This window comes from Passer domesticus, chromosome Z, assembly GCF_036417665.1.
Source record: "Passer domesticus isolate bPasDom1 chromosome Z, bPasDom1.hap1, whole genome shotgun sequence".
NCBI classification, from domain to species: Eukaryota; Metazoa; Chordata; class Aves; order Passeriformes; family Passeridae; genus Passer; species Passer domesticus.
Window position 1 is genome coordinate 74,076,576 of NC_087512.1, and position 17,771 is coordinate 74,094,346.

The window sequence follows — 17,771 nt, forward strand, 5'->3', positions numbered from 1 at the left end:
TCCTGCCTTAGATCTTTGGTCTTACTCACCATGACCATGTTTATAGCCTTTGCAGTAAAGGAAATTGTCTGTGTCTCTGCTCACTCACACTCTAGCTTGTGGGACCTATGTGTATCCTTTTACAGTTTTATGGTATTATCAAGTGACACAATGATGCACTGATAAACTCATTGGCATGGATGAAATATTGAAGTCTTTCAAGTTTATGTGAAGAGAATATTTTTTTACAGTAAAAGTCTTATAAAATTACTTTTTACATATGCTTGTCCCTGAAAGTTTGTTGCAAAACAAATACAGGAAACCAGAGGATTGAACCCAGCCAGCATGGGATTAGGAAAGGTGGGTCCTGCCTGACCAACCTGATCTCCTTTCATGACCAGGTGACCTCCCCAGAGGGTGAGGGGAAGGCTGTGGATGTTGTCTACCTGGAGTTCAGCAAAGCCTTTGACACCACCTCCCACAGCACACTCCTGGAAAAGCTGGCAGCCCACGGCTTGGACAGGAGCACTCTTTGCTGGCTTAGGAACTGGCTGCACAGTCAGAGGGTGGAGGTGAATGGTGTCACATCCAGCTGAGGGCTGGTCACCAGTGGTGTGCCTCAGGAATCAGTATTTGGCCCAATCCTGTCTAAAATCTTTACTGATGATCTGTATGAGATCAACTGTACTCAGCACAATTCACTGATAACAGCAAACTGTGTGGAGTGTTGACCTGCTGGAGGGCAGGAAGGCTCTGCAGAGGGATCTGGACAGGCTGCCTCAATGGGCCAAGGCCCAAGGTGTGAGGTTCAATAAGGCCAAGTGTCAGGTCCTGCCCTTGGGTCACAACAACCCTGTGCAGTGCTACAGACCAGGGCAGAGTGCCTGGAAAGCTGCCCCAGAAAAGAGAACTTGGAAGTGCTGGTCAACAGTGCCTGTACAGAAGCTAGGATTGTGGCCTGGTGGCCAAGAAGCCCAATGGCATCATGGCCTGTATCAGCAATAGTGTGGCCAGCGAGACCAGGGCACTGCTTGTCTGTCTGCACTCAGCAGTGGCAAGTTCTCAAGTTCTGTGTCCAGTTCTGGGGCCCCCAGTTCAGAAAGGACCTGGAGATGCTGGAGAATGTTCAGAGATGGGCAGTGGAGCTGGAGAAAGGTCCAGAGAGTAAAAGCTAACAGAAGAAGCTGAGACAGTGGGATTTGTTCTGCCTGGAATAAAGGAGGCTCATGGAAGACCTTTTTTCTCTCTGCAGCTACCCGAGAGGAAGCTGTAGCCAGGTGAAAGTTGGTGTCTTGTCCCAGATAGCCAGTGACAGGACAAAAGGACACCACACCAAGCCATACTAGAAAAGGTTCAGGTTATGCCTGAATTTTTTCACAGAAAGAGTTGTCAAGCATTGGAAAAGGCTGCCCAGAGAGGCAGTGGAGTTACCATCCCTTAAAATGTTCAGGAAAGGACTGGATATGGCACTTAGTGCTATGGGTTTTTTTGAAATGGTGATTTTTGCTGAAAAGTTAGACTTGACTGTCTTTGAAGTTTTGCATCCTTAATGATTCTATGATCCTACATTTTGTTCAGGTAAGCACAGTAAGCACATATTTATTACTTCCGTTTATAAATAATAGCTTCAGAAACAAAACTGAAATCATTTAGTGATATAATTCCAACTACAGAGTAATATTTTGTTGCATAATCCTAGAAGCTCTGTAGCAGATCTCAGGTCCCTTAACTCTGTTGTTGCGATCTCCCACAGCTGCTTTCAGATGCAGCCATTATCCACAAATACAGAATGTGATGTATTTTGTCTTTGCTGTGGTTATATGTAAGACAGAAAAAGAGAAAACTTATCAACACAAGGCTTGATTTTCTGATACCAAAAAAAATCAAATTATAACAATAGTGGTAGCTAGCCTTCATTACTCATCAGTTTGGGGGGTTTTAAGAGAGATATGTTGAACTTTTGCTCCCCTGTATCACAGTACTCCAAAGTTGGAGAATGTCTCTGTTTCTGGAGATGAGACATGAGGGTAACAGTTATCCCTGTTCAGGCATATCTCTAAGTCACTCCTTCCTGCCCTGCTTCAGACTATATTTATGTCCTCATCCAAGCAGAATCAAACTTTTTAGCTGGAAGCAGGAAGATGTATGGGGCCATCCTTCGCAGAGAAAGGAAAAGAAAAATGTAGCTACTATTTTTGATCTTCAGAAGGATATGAAAAGGACTCAATAGCAAATACAACCCAGAAACCCAAAACCCTGATCTACTTGTATATGAGATCTGCTGTGTTCAGGCTGGGATCATTGTCACCTTGTTTCAATTTGCTCTAGTCTACCTGTCCCTGACCCTGGGCAAGCAGGTGGAAAATACACCCGCTATTCTCCTATCTCTGCAACTGCTGCTGATAGCCAAGGGTCACTATATCTTACACAGCTCTTCCAAGAATTGCCAGAGCTTCTCCAAAGGCATGCATCCCTACAACAATAAATTAGGCCTTTTCATAATGCTGAGAAAAAAACTTCTGTAGCAGGCAAAGAAGCACTAATGATGAATACCTGCCACGCAGCTGAAATGAGGCCACAGGAATGAACGCCCCAGAAGGTGCTCTAAGAAAATAACAAAAGCCAATTAGTGCTGCACATGTCTTTCACAGGATTTTGCAAACCTGAAGCACATACAATGCCTTACTCTGACAGATGAGCATCAACAGTGTCTTTGTCCTCAATAACCTCCTTTGAGAAACAGAAAGAAAACTTCTCCAGTTTTAAGACTCCAGACACATTAAGGCTGAGAATGAGCTCTCTAAGTGATGCCTTTGATGAACCCCTTAGGATCACTGCGACACCATGTTCAGGGTCCTCACACCATGCACAGATTTCACCATTTTGAAAAACCAACGTTTTCTACCCAAGACAAAATCCTCCTTCCTTAGAAGCAGACTGCTCCTCCACTGACTGCATAGTTGGTGTGTCTGGTTTGGAGCCAAATATATGCACACCAAGTGCCTCCAGCTAAACAAGATGAAACCCCATACCAGATGCTGGCCCAAAAGCACATATCTATTGGGACAGCAGAGTAGAGAGCAGTGATATGGCATGATCCAACCTGTTTATTCATTGCCATTTATCCCCAGCAAACACTCTGCCAATTCTCCAGAATAAAATCTGCAGGAGAGTCTTGTGAGGTCTCTCCCCACAGGTGAAAGATTAACATTTTTCTAAGAAATGTTTAGCCAATTTTCCAGGCACTGATATATTAAATGCCCCTGTGCCTTTTTAAATGTTCTGAGCCTGACAGTTAGCATGTATACCTCATCCACCTGTTGGCAGTCACAAGCACTATTTTCTGCTCTGGCACACAGCTTGGGTTTTCCTCTTCAAGTCTATGGTGTTGTCATCTCCACAGCAGTTTGAAAAGTACCAGCACCTCTACCACTCCTGAATAAGCCCAAGCTTGTTTAGGTGCTGTCTATTCTACATATGCCAAGGAAAGAATGCTCACAGCCCCTCCTTGAGGCCACTCACTTCTGCCCTGGTTGCAGTGTGAATGTTGGTATTCAATCCCTGGCTCCTTCACAGCAGAAACAGAAGCCAACTGTACCCTCTTCTGCCTCATCCCTTGACACTTTGTCTGTAGACCTGTTAGGAACTCTGCGTTTTCCAAAGGAATAGCCTTAGCATATTTTTTGCTTTTTCACACTTAAGATTACTCCTTCCCTTTTTTTCATTGTTTTATCTGTCTTACACTTGCAGTTTCCAAGCTTGCATTGACAGCTTTGACATATGAGGCACCTCTTCAAGAGTTAATATACAATCCACAATTATCTTGCATGGCAAGACTTAAGTTAATAATACCCCAATAGGTAACCTCTTCTGCATTTTCCTTATGGAACTTCCGAAAGAATTTTGCTGTGCTGGTCCATTAGGAGCTCTCCATAAAAGTGTCCAATTGTTTTCTCTGAGAACAGTGGCTATTGTGTATACAAGACAGAAAAGTAATTACAACCTATATATAACACACAATGATGTGTTTTCTTTTCTCATTTCTCACCAGAAGGTTAGCAACAAAAAGTTTCTGGGCTTAGAACAAAGAGAGCTGACATTCCTTTCAGTGTTCTGTACATGCACTTTCACTGAAATTTAAATCTAGTTGATGTGCTTCTTGAAATCACACTTTTCCTCACTATACATAGCCACTGTGGTAGAGGGAACACCAGAATTTTATCAAACAATCCAGCTACAGGCACAAACCCTTTTTGCATGAAGAAAAAGCCACAAAAGTGTTGCCTTTCGCCATCACTGCACTATGTGGCTACTTGCCGCTGGCTTACACAAACAGCATATTTCCTTAGGGCAGCATGCAGTAAGGGAGATTATAGCCAGATCTGCCTCTTTTCACTGCATGTCTTCTCCTACATCCTGTGTACTTACACTTGCTCTGTAACTCAGCCCTTCATGTCACCAGCACAATATTCGTCTCCCAACCCCTGAATAGTATGACTTATATATCTTATATATCCCACTTTACCACCCATCCCAATCTTACAACTTCACTTATGTGTGAAGCAGTAAGGAATAATAAATAAATGTTTTGGTTGGTATCTCTACTTCATTTTCTATTTTTCTTTTGATGGTCAGTCTCTCAATGGGCTTGTGAAAGAGTACTGTAAGGTTAGTGAAGAGGAATGGATAAATATTGTTGCAAGAGTAGATTATGCTTCACATTTCAAAGAAAAAGTCTACATAACATCTATCATCTTATCACAAGGAGCCTGCAGTTTGAGACCATTTATTGTGTCTTACAGAGGAAAGAATATCATATGGAATATTACAGAATCATCCAGACAGAAAGTCCTCACATCAGCCCTGTCCCCATCAAAATGGCCCTTCTCTTGTTGCTACTGTTATCATTCTCACACAGTTCTAGATATCCATCACTACAGAGGAAATCAGTGAGAGCTGAAGATGTGCAGTTACTGATGTTAATATCAACACGAGAGAGTATGGATGCTATGACTTAGTTCAGCCAAGACTTTGTTTTGCTCTAGTGCAAGGTCATGCACACTAACTACTGCTCAGGTTCAGGATTCAAATTTCAGTTAAAGGAATCTGATCCCAGAAAGTAGAAATCACATTTTCTCTGCTTGTTGGGACAAAAACAAAACCTATCAGAAGATGTAGGAGTTTCTGAGATTAAGAAATTTCCCTCACAAATGTCCTGCATTTCTGTACAAAGCCCTCACTCACCTGGCCGAAACAAGGACAGACGTGCAGGAACCTCCTGCTTGATGCTTTAGACCATTTTGCTCCTCCTTAAACATAATTAAGCCTTCCTGAAAGATCTTCAATCAAAGGGTCAGCTGCAGTTATTTTCTTGAGATGGGAGATCAGCCAACAGCCAACAACAGTCCCAGTTAGCCCAACAAATATGGTATTTTGTTTTCCTTTTAATCTCTAAGGAAAGAGGCCTGAACAGTGGTCAGAAGTAAAAGGTATTTGGGATTCACACAACCAGATGCCAGTCTGCTTTAAAGAAAAGTTAAAAGTTAAAAAATTAAAATGCATAGCTTCCAGTCTTTTTTGAAAGAACAAAACAAAACAAAAAAATAAAAACAAGCAAATGAACAAACGAAAATACAAAACTTCCTGTTGGTGCCTGCTTCAGGAACAATGTCAATATGATCAGCTGCACACTGAAAGAAGTCTACTACCCACATAAAGTACCTACATACACATCAGCAGTGGTGTGTGTTAGTGCATGTGCATGTGAGTATCACAACAGTAAAATATATCTGTATGCCTGTATTTGTATAGATTACCCATTGCACATCCTGTTGTACTGAAGCAGAAGAAGGATAAAGGGAAACTGAGATGAGATTGAGATGAGATGAGATGAGATGAGATGAGATGAGATGAGATGAGATGAGATGAGATGAGATGAGATGAGATGAGATGAGACGAGATGAAATAAACTACCTCATCAGCTGCATCTAAGAGGGACAGAGAGATTGTTCAGAAGGGTTCTTATGACAAGGGTGAAGACAATGGAGGCCTCATACTCCCTACAAGTGTCCAAGCCAGTGTCACATAGACCTCAGTACCACAGACCCTACCACAGACTCAGTGCCTTCCCTGAGGCAGGAACTGCAAGGAGCTGGGCTGCCAAGGACTATCAGAGTAGCTCAAGGCTACTTGGATGGGAGAGGCAAACAGAGCATAGCTAGTTGGAGATGGAGGGATAGGAGTGAGAGGGCAGATCACCAATGCTTGAAGAAGCATCCTGGCAAACAAGCCCCAGACTGGTGTTAATGGCTCCACTCCAATGTCCATGAAAGTATATAAATAATTCCTGAATAAGGAATTCCCTGAAGTAGGTAACCATGAAGGTAGCCAAGTGCTGAACTGAAGTGCATGCTTTGTTCACAGGCACGGTGGCTATTTAAGCCTTTCTTCCCTTCTGCCCTACAGCATCATTACAAATTAGATTCCTTACCCTGAAACTGCAACAATAAGAGCCTTTGCTTTGCAATGTTATCCCAAAGAAGATGCAGAGAAATGGGCTGTGACACCTTCAGCTGCAGAGCTAATCCATCATAATGCACCATAGCTCCTACAAATTGCTGCCCCTGGCAGATGATGGCAGGCGTTTCCAATTGTTCCCAGATGGCTAATACATAGCAATGGTTTGTAACCTGCCTACACTGGACCACCACAGCTGCTCCACTGAGTATTTTGGATATTGATGGATGCCCCTTTTGACCCAGAACACTGAACATGTTTAATAGAGAGTATTGCCACCAAAATCGTTACCTTCCCTTCTTTTTCCCCACATCCCCAATTTAAAGGTCAGAAGTAAAATCAAGCTCTATGAAAACTGTTTTCCTCATTTTAGGAAGATATATTTTTGCTTTCATCTGACAGCTCAGTTGAAACATTCTGTTCTATGCCAATAGAAAGGATGGTTCTGCCTATTAGCAGGAAGTACACAAGTGAAATGATTCACACACTCTTCCCAGAAAGCATATAAGCTCTCTTTGTGATGGAGTACACATCTCCTGATTTCTCTGTCCCAATTCTAAGATCTATCTATTCTCTGAAAAAATTACAGCATAGTGTTTATTTTTTGAGGAGATGCTTCGTAATTTAATCTTTAAGAAGGCCACAACTGCACAGAAAATAGCCAACCATTATTGACACTTCCCACTTTTAGTCATAGTAGTGTCTTTCTCTCATGGGTGAACACAATTTCATTTTCAAGTTCTCCCAAATAAACCTTCAAAATTATTCATAGCAAAACAAACACTCCAAATACTAAAGTATGCCTGTGTGTTCATACATGCTTGGTCTATATACTTATGTTTACATGTGAGTTATGGACACTTTAAGAGTCCAGTCTTCCATCAGACTCCAGAAGATGGAGTTGAACCTCTGCATTTGTTATTCATTCTCTCCTCTTTAGAAGCCATACTGTCTATTAGTACTGAATTGCTCTCACCTTCTATGTTCCTTTTTAGATTCCCTTCCACATTACTTGCTCTTGGTATTGCTAACAGTATTCTCACTGATGTTTTCCTTACTCAAGGATTTTAAGGCTGAAGGGGCTTCTATTTTTTTTTTTTTCTAATCTTCCACATTAACCAACCCAGAAAAACCTCACCCAGGTATTTTTACAAGAGACATTGTGACTCACAGTGCTAAATTTTATCCAATAAGCACTCTTTCGTAATCCAAGAATGTCACAGGCCAAATGTCACTTCCTGTGATAGTGTCCTTCAGGTGTCAGTATTTTAGAACTGAAAGGAAAGACTTAATTCCATCCTGCTCCTTCCTACCTTCAATTTCTGTTAGCACTTAATAATTTTTCTCCAACATTTTTTAATATTTGTAGCATGTACTTAGTATTTTTCTGTTATATGCAACTATGTGTATTTCAGGAAACCCATGTGTATCAGGGAAATAGAAGACTTTTGTCAATACTGAAAATTCAAGAAAGAGGCCTCATTATGAGAAAGAGAACCCATCCTATTGTACTCTGTACTTGGATCATTCTCATACTCTTTTCCAGGGAACAAGATGTCAAGGCATCTAGTCATTTTATAAACAGTGTAAGAGGAGAAAATTAAAGTTGGAGCCAGGTAGGCACTCACCCAACTTCATGAATGGTTGAGCAAAAATAGCTGGACAACTGTTCATTGATTTCCAGTAATTAAGACAGCTGAATTTCCAGTTGTTGCAATTCAACATAGCACTATAACTTCCAGGAGAAAAAAAAATCACCTGCTAGCTCTTAATGGCACAATTTTGAAGTTTGACCTCACATTCCTCCCCAGGCACATTTTTAATTCAAGGTGTTCATAAAATACTTCTATGAAGATGCATGAAATACTACACATAAGCAGAAAAGATAATCTGGAAAATATGAGGCACAAAGAACATAGCAGCTCTACAGAAAGGGAGGCCAGGCTTATAGTGAATATATTGAGCATGATTCCATTAATTTCTATAGGTAAAAAAGAATCATACAGGCATTCAGAAACATGGCTACAGCCAAGATAACCTTTGAATGCACCTTTGTCATCTGGGAGCCTGTGTACGGCGCTGCATCACAAGATTTGAATAGAACCACTTAAAATAACCCAGAGGATCAGTGAGATGAATCAGAAGAGAATGAACTGAGGGTAATTTCACTGAGGGACTTAATCTCCAGTAAGGCAAACTGCTATTGTGGAATAAAAAGGAATAGTGTACTCTACAGTTCTACAAAATAGGACAAAAAGTAACAACCTTAATGTACAGAAGGGAAAATCCAGAAAAGACATTAGTGTAAATCCTGTTGAGGGTAAAGATGGAAAAGATTTGGCACAGATTACCTGACATGACACACATCTCCATCAATGGAGGTTTTAACAGGCCAGACAAACACCTGCCAGAATGGTGTGGGTGCACTTAATCTTGCATCAGGCAGAGACATGGACTGATGACTCCCTTAGTCCTTTCAGCTCTGCTCTATACATAACTGGAATTAAAAATCAGCTAAGAAGGAAGAAACACTGGAGTCAACCACACTTACTCTCCCCAGTGAGTTCCAGATCATATCTGCTTGAATACATTTGTATGCTTGTATGGCAAAACCCTTTTGTACAGAAAACTTATAAAGCATTTCACATGGTGGCAAAACAGAGCTGTAAATGCAAAATACAAGTAATATGTGGAGAAATATTATAATATAGCCCCAAGGTATCATCTGGAGTCCTATCTACTTAGTTTATTGACAAAAGTTGAGCTACTCTAAATTGTCATTGAAATGTCTTGTGATCTTAACTGCAAATTAAGCTGTGTTCTTACAGTTTGGAATATCATTTTCAATCATTAAGGTTCAACAGCTGAAATTTAATGTGGTTTTTTGATGGCTCATAGGGCAAACCACCACAGTTGTCTTGCCACTGTCTCACTATTCCTAAGTAAAATTTAAAAATCAGTAGGAAGGTACAAGGAATGGTGAAGAAAGAGATGAATTCAACACAGAACCATGAAAAATAGATTCCATCACTCAGGAAATGCAGAAAGTGAGAACTAACTCATTGTAACTGGCAAAGCATTTCCTCCCAGATTCAGACTAGAAAGTGCTTTAGCAATACTGTAAAGTGCAGTGTTGACACACAACATATGAAACTCTGTTGATTTTATGTGGATTCACTTAAGAAATGCATTTAGCCTATTATTGGTAACCACAAGTCATTCTACAGTGTCATGTCCCTGACAGCTATACTTAAACATGTTTCATCAGTTTTGCCCTTTGTCAGCAAGATGAACCAGTGGTGGCTATATAAGAGAGCAGAGAAAGGCATTAGGCAACACACTAATCCTATGAATTCCCACAAGTTTCATATGTTGACAGCAGGATTAAGACAAAGCCACAGGGTTGATGTTATCGGTCTGCATACATTCCCTTGTTGTTTAGTAGTAGCAGTGAGGAGAATACTGCTGTGGTTTGGCTGACAAACCATTAATTGGCAGCTCATGGTAGCCCTGCACTTTCTATTCAAACCTAACCAGAGATACTAGCTAGCATCAGTACTAACAGTTCTGCAGACTTGCTTCCATGTACTAAGTACTAGTGCTAGGGAGACCACACCTACACATGATGTCCACACATTGTCCTGACAACAATTAAGGCACGATTCTCTCACTTTCTCAGTCCTAAATTACATACCCAGTCCTGGATCCAAATAAGTTGATAGTAGTTCAGTGACTTTGTGTTGTGCCTTCACTTGTTACTTGACGCTCATTTGCACAATTTTATGCACGATAACAGGACAATATGTCAGGATACAAATGCTTTATTTAATGTTGAGCATATAGGCTAAAAACAATATTGTTAACAACTGAAACATAGCATCATCGCTGAGCAGATGTAAGAAAGAAGCCTCTTCTCCAAAGACAAACATTAGCTACAAGGGCACCAGCTGTTAAATTATCTCAGCACGTACTTACAAGAACTGAATAATAAAACTATAACTATAGAATTACTCTCAATAAGTGATCCTTAAAGAAACTGAGGCATTTACAACATCTAAGTTTGAAGTGCCAAAGTGTTCACTTAATTCCTGTGGGAAGGAAAACACTCCTCCTTTCTGATTTCTGGCAATGGCTTATAGCAGAAAACTGCAAATGAAGAAATCCATTTTTTAACAGGCATTTATTGTTCCCCAGAAAGGTTAATGCACTTAACATAAAATCAAATTAAACCCAAGTACATTACCAAAATAACTCAATTAATGTAATTTATTTCACATGTCAGAAAATTAGTGTGATCTCAGGTGCTGCTATTCTATGGTAAACAGTTCAATTATACTTACACATTTTTATATAAATCACCATTGTAAGAATATTCTAAAAGCAAAGATAGATGGCATTTGTAGGCACTGATATTTTGTTGTTTTTTTTAAGTCTCTAAATAGCTCAATTTTCACACCTCATTGTTTATTGTCGCTAGAGAAGATCATTTTCATCTTTTCATCTTCACATTGGAATATACTCTAAACTATTTGCTTGGACTTACAATACGTGAAACAATAGTTCCCTCTTCTGGACTGAGGTAATGCTACATTTAGGGCAGAGAAATCTCTGCAGAACAGAATTCTGGTTAATGTTCACTGAAGGTGTGGGCTTTCTTCCCTAATTGAACAAACGAAAAACCCTGAAGTCTATACACAAAGAAGCCAAGCACATAAAGAAAGAGAGGTGTAGAAATCAATGAAGTATTGGATTGTGGGGCTTTGCATTCAATTTCACCTAAAGGCACTGATAGCTGCAACAGATGTAAGTAAGGATCTGTCACCATTTTGATAGTGAAACATAAACTCCCTGGAATTCATTGATTCCCAAACTCCCAGGGTTTTTTAACAAGTGGTACAAATCACTGATCTGGAAGGAGGAATTTATTTTAAACAAGTGTTTAACTCAAGGTCTTGTGCTTTTGGACTGCAGCATCAATTACATAACCAAAGATCAGCTACTATGTACTAAATTTTAAAAAGTAACCACCCATTGAAAGACTAGAGACAATGGATAGAGGAAGTAAGGCAAAAAAAACAAACCTCAAGGTCCCAGATTCCCAGAAAAAAATGAGCCCTCAAGGACATCAGTTGTTATCCCCACCTTGAATAAAACATCAGGGAGCAAATTTGTGAAGGTGCACAAGCACCTAAAAATAACTTTTGGTCTTTCATAAGGGTTTTTCTGTGAAAAGCAGCCCGATACAGCAAAGTACCAATATGGAAGAATTGAAACTCTGGGTTACCTGCAGCTGGAGCCAAATGGCAGGTACAGAGTCAATTTTGTGAACAAAGGGTACCAAACTGTCTTTTCAAGGAAGTTCACACTACAAGCCTTGCTTCACAGACCTCCATGACTCTTGCCTTGTCTGGCAAGGAGAGTCTGGGAAAAAAACTGATGGTCTCTGCATGACAGGGCCTGTATTTGAACCACAGCAACTGTAACTCATGATCAAAATATCCCTGAAGAGAAGTTGCTCAAAATACCCACTTTTTGAAACAAGAGCCTTCCTGAAAGGGGTGAAACTCTGCAGAGTTCACATGGAGGTGAGAGAGTGAAAACTGTAATTACCAAGTCCAGCTCTAGGGGTGTAATACAGATCAGTCTGTCTTAACCATCAGGAAATTTTATTGAGTGCTCTGTGAACTTTAAGTGGTCCCACTGGATCAGAAAACTTGCCCAGAGCCTGGGCATACTCCAGTAAGACAGGCAGAAAAGACCAACAGGCTTAATTTCCATTTCTTCAATGCTCAATTGGGTTAATAATTGACTGCAAAAAACCACTGTGAACTTTACCAGGGAACTGGGTGGTGGTCTTTCTTCTCTGCTGTCTAAAGGTACTTTTCCAAGAGCCATATACTCATAAAATCAGTAATCCAATGCTTGCTGTTGCAACAAGTAATAAAAACTCCTCTCCACACATACAAAGGAGCCTACAGCTAAAATTGTCCTGTGAGAGGAGCATCTTCTATAGCAACATGACATACCTTAGCAACATGACATAACAACCTTAGGTAGCTGAAAGGGCATAATATTTGGTATACTGACCTGCTCCTTTCTGGTATTGAATTCAAATGAATAGCCAAACAATTCTTCTACATTTACCTTCCAATGCTGAGAGAAGCACGTTTTGAGCCAGATGTTTATTTGTATGTTCTTTTCATGAAAGGATCTCAGACACCTGTTCCATCACTGTAAGATGAATCATGTTTTCATGAATCATGAACACAGTGATTTATTTCCTTCCAGTGATCATTTGAACTAAAACTAAGGTTTCTTCTTTCCATATGATTGACATTTCCACTGACTGCATCTGATTTTCATTGTGTGTTTACAATGATGAAAAAAAAAAATATTTTTCAAGCCTTTTCTTTTCACTTCCAGAGGCTTATAGAGCTTCCTAAAGAATTATTACAACCCCCTAGGCATAAGGGTCAGGGACAAAAGCACTCTAAGAACCTGAGTATGAACTGCTATGATCTACTTCTGTGGCCCTAAAAACAAGGGCCATACACTTAAAAGCTGCACTCAGAGATCCCTTTCAACTCAAAATATTCTTTGATATGGCAACTGTATTCCTTTTCACCACTCCTCTCAGACAAAAGGCATGCACTGTCATCTGCCCCTCACTTTTTCAGTGTGCTTCCCTTCCCTAAAAATGTATTTGGCTTGAGAAGGAGTGCACTTTTAACTTTACCACTAGCAAAAGCAATTGCGGGTTTATGAGCAGACAAAATTTATGGGTGTAGAAAAATGTGTGACACACTTCAAATCAGAGTAACTGAGCCTTAGGAAAACACAGTCCCTCCTTTGAATCTGTTTTCAACCACTTTCAGCGGCAATAGAAAGTAAAATCTGTTTCTCATTTTGCACCTGGCCATAAATGCTACTACTTCTACCACTTTTCCAGCTGGGACAAAGCATCTTCCCTTCTTCATGAAAATAGTGCTTGAGCAGAATTTCATTGAAATCTTCCAAAATAAGCTGCCTCACAACTCACAATTGGCATATTAAACATACTTTTTGCAAAAGGTTCAGGTAAACTCACATGAAAAAATTCTGTAGGAACATCTTTGTGAAAATTGAAGAATCCATAGTCCCGGGCTCTGTCAAAAAATGTACTTAAACATTTTGCATCACAATAAGATACACTGTAACTGACCTAGAAATTAAGCTTCCCAGATTGCATTAAGTCAAAGAAGCTGATGTGTTCTGTAAAGGTTATCAGCAGGAAGTAAGGTCTGATTCAAAACACTTTACCTTCATTTTTAGGTGATTCTACACTACAGACTACTCCTCAGGTTTACTAACCAGAATTTTTCGTTCCTTGCTCAAATTTGTTCACATCAAGTCCTGCAGAGATACAGAGCAAAGATTCCATTTTGGCATGTAAAGACCTGAAGCTGAGGTAAGGTAATGATGGTATTCCCATAGACCTTGAAAGATCTGATCAAATATATCCACACGAGTCAAGATGGTAAAAATATAAAGCATCAAATCCAACACAAAGCAGAAGCCCAGTCACTCACTCTAATACAGAGAGAAGAATATGAGGTAACATTCAAAGCAGATGAAGGCCCAAGCTCTCTACTGTTAAAGGAAATAAAATTATGCTGCCTCTATCCACTTCTAATGCCCCTCACATATGCTATCCATATCTCCATATCAATACCATGACTAAGCACTGAGAAAGACAAAAAACACAGATAACTCTTTCTGCTATTAAGCCCCTTCCTCTGAGAATCCTCAAGGGGTATTTATGGTGGGATCAGAGTTACTGGATGTGCAAATTTCTACTTAAGATAAAACATGCTAAAACAACAGGAGCGAAAACAACCAAAGAGAAAACAAAATTCATTTATGCATGCATTCATTTTAAGAACTTGCTTAAACAGATTATTGTGCATCATTTTGTCACAAACAAGGATTTGGAGAGAACTGGGCATAATGTTTGCTGTGTTGTGACACAGAAAATTAAAATCATATTTTTTTTCCTCTAATTCTCCACAAATATCTTACTCAGGAGAGAGTACTTTGCTGACAGAAGCAGCAATTGCCAGTAGCTCAGAGATGCAGAATTTTAGGCATGATAGCTCTAACCATGTAGTCTCAGTCCCAGCCTTGGTAGGACCAACAGAAAGGGGTTTCCAAGGTTCATGTGAGCCACTTAAAACAACTGGAAGGAAATGACAAGTGATAGATAGAGGAACATTGCTGTCCACTACAGGGGCCAGAAGCCTCATATCTGCTGATCAGATTTATCATTTAGGGAGATTTGCTGCTTGTGTAGGGCTTTCATTGACCATGCTGTGGAGAGGCTACCAAGGCTTATCTGGTCTTCTACTATGCAGTGGTGCCTTTTCACGTGTGCCAAAGACACCACCAAGGGTGACCTGAAAATTATCAAGTGTAACTAGCAGGCTAGAGGGGAGCTGCTGAAGAGTGTGGACACGGAAGTGATTTTCTCCATTGTGCCCAAAGAGGCCTCAGAAGAAATTGTGCATGAACCACTGGTTGCAGAGCTGCTTCTCATAGCAGACTTCTGATTCCCACAACTGTGGCAGCCATGGTGAGAATTGGAAGAACATAACCAGGTTCTAAGGAGAGGGAAAGCTAGCAGAGCAAAACAGATATTGTTGAGGTAGATAAGCACATACCTACTGTATACCAGATTAGGGAGGATCAAAACAGGGAGAAGCAGGTTAAGGTGTGCTTCAATGTCCTGTATGTACACATATTTGTGGAACCACATGGGTATGACCCAAGTGTGCTGAGGCAGGTGAAGTGGCATTGCAAGGCCGCTCTCAGTGTTCTTTGAAAGGTGGAGGTGAGTCAGAAAAGTTGCAAATGACTGTCAGCCCTGCCTTCTAACCGTGTAAGGAAGAAGATGAATGATCTACAGCTTCATGCAATCCTTTGGAAGATGTTGGAGAAAATCCTCTTGGAGAGCATTTACAAAAGCATGAAGAATCAGAAGGTACTCAGGAGTAGTCAGCCTGGATTTCTGAGCAGAAAACCAAAAACTGTTTACAAAACAAATCCAAAGCTGTTGAACCTCTCCCTTAGTGACCTGCAGGATGGGACAGCACAGACTCAAGCAAATTTAGAGAGCATATAAAAGTGGAAGGAGTGGAAAGTGCAGTAGACAGCTGTGCTGCACTTCAGAGGAACCTCAAGCAGCAAAATGCAGAGCTGGACAGGGAGGAATGTGATAAAGCACAGCAAGAGCAATTGCACCATCCTGCAGGTAAGGGGGAGTAGCTCCACACACTGGCACAAGCTGGGGACTTGTGAAGCTGACAAGCAGCTTTGCAGAGAAGTTCTGTGAGGTCCTTCTGGACATTAAGCTGAGCTTGAACCAGCAGCACTGGCCTTTTGCAAAAATGACCATTACTATCCTTAGCTGTATTTAGAAGTGCATTAAGAGCAGCTCAGGGGAATTTGTCCTTCCTGTACCTTCAGTGCTAGTGAGGCGTGCTAAGTCCAGTCCTAAGCTCCCCGTACAGACAAGTTGTAGACAGACCGCAGTGGCTCCAGCACAAGCTCAGAGATCGTGCTCTGAAATAGTGCTGCAGCATGTCCAAGGGGCAATTCCTGATTCTGCAACTTCACTTCAGTGCCCCCCTGCAGCTCGCATCCACCCTGTCCTAGGGATGGATGCTACCCAGCCCAAGACAACAAGGGTGATCTGCTGCTTCCCACTGCAGAGCAAACGAGAGGGCATCATGTCCATGCTCTCCTCTCCTTGCAGCTCCTTGAGAACACCAAGGGTACAGCCTTGCAAGAAGAGAAGTAAAATGAGAATGAAAACTACTGTCTAGGTTTTATTTTGCAGTTGACAGCTGCCCTGGAGTAGAGGGTGAAGATGTGAAGTGTTGTGTTTCTAAATCCAGCAGGCAAGCTAACACTACAGGGCTGTGTTTTACTCTGTCTTTGAGGTTAAACAGCCCATAACACCAGAGTTGCAAAGGCGCTGCAGGCTCTTCCTCCCACAAAAATGTGCCTGCTGCTGGCTTTTTCTAGGCTTTGTTCTGAGCAGTGAGACTGTATCAGCCCCTGAGGAGGGACACAGTGCCTGCCCAGGCACTCTCACCAGCACAAGGTTCCTTACAAGACCAGGAGGTCACAGTGTCCTGATGACATGGCAGATGCACATAAGTTCCCAGCACAGTCTTCCTACAGCAATTTCCACCATTGTTTCTCCTTACACTGCCCTAAAATGTGCTAAAAAAACCATTTAAAATTACATCGTAAATGCAGCCATGAGCATTTCCATGCCCAAAGCTGTAACAGATCAACAAACCACTGCGGTGAAAGACAGCTCCGAGGACATGAGCACAAGCGATGGTTCTTCAGATTTCCATCACCATGGGCTACCATGCCCATGGGAATCAGAGGAAAACAAAGCAAAACAAAAACAACAAAATGAGCTTTAAAGAGACTACCGACTTGAGCTGGCTTCAGACCACACATTTTTTCCTGGTGACTGGAAATACCCAGCATCATGACAGTAAGCGTAATTGGAATTTTGCTTGTATTGTGACCTAGCTGCAGGTTGCAGGTACTGTCTCATGCTTTGTCCATGCTGCTTCAGTCTGCTAAATCAAAATGCTGTCTTCAAATAAGTAAATTTGGTAATAACGCATTCAACCCTCTTCATGTGGAATATCTAAAAGAGCCTGGTCCGAGTTGTACTGCACAAGAACCAAGATTGCAAGACAGCAGCAAACACCTCACCACACAGAATGCATCTCCAGCAGGACTGAGTTCACTCAAGGCAACACACACAGCAATTCAGAACAGTGTGCAATGGCCGCCCCTTTGTGGCATCAAGGGCAACTAGGAACGACGTAAAAAGGGCCATCTGCATAAAACCCACTTACTAATGTAAGGCCACAGCTTGATGCAAGCAAAATAGACAGTAGGTGACACTCCCTTCTGACCTTGATTGAGCTTAAGTTTCAGTCACTTCAAAAATACAGTAATAAAAAAATAATCTTGCATGTATCAAAATGCAAAACTCTAAATACATTTATTATTCAGTTATATTTGCTTTTCATTGCACAGATTTGTTTTTTATCCCCATGTTCAACAGTTTTTTATAAAGCTTTCAGGAGTTTTGAAACTGTTAGAATGATCATTCAATACTATTTAGGCACAGATCATGAATGCATAGCTCCATTTCCTCAAGGTTTTTTCCAGTAAAAGATTAGTGGTTGCAGTTAAGCTCCAAATTT

The 17,771-nt window shown here is 41.0% G+C and overlaps 1 long non-coding RNA gene across 4 annotated transcripts in view; it reads left to right on the top strand.

Annotated features, from left to right (window-relative positions):
- Positions 1-17,404, top strand: part of LOC135291379 (uncharacterized) — a 29,746-nt gene extending 12,342 nt beyond the window's left edge. For 3 of the 4 annotated variants that reach the window (XR_010354184.1, XR_010354185.1, XR_010354182.1), the window contains exon 3: positions 13,807-16,553. This is a non-coding gene — a long non-coding RNA (uncharacterized LOC135291379). Of the gene's footprint in view, positions 1-8,041; positions 8,112-13,806 lie in introns of all 4 variants that reach the window. The other variant, XR_010354183.1, reaches the window with a different exon arrangement.
- Positions 17,405-17,771: the final 367 nt, after the last annotated feature.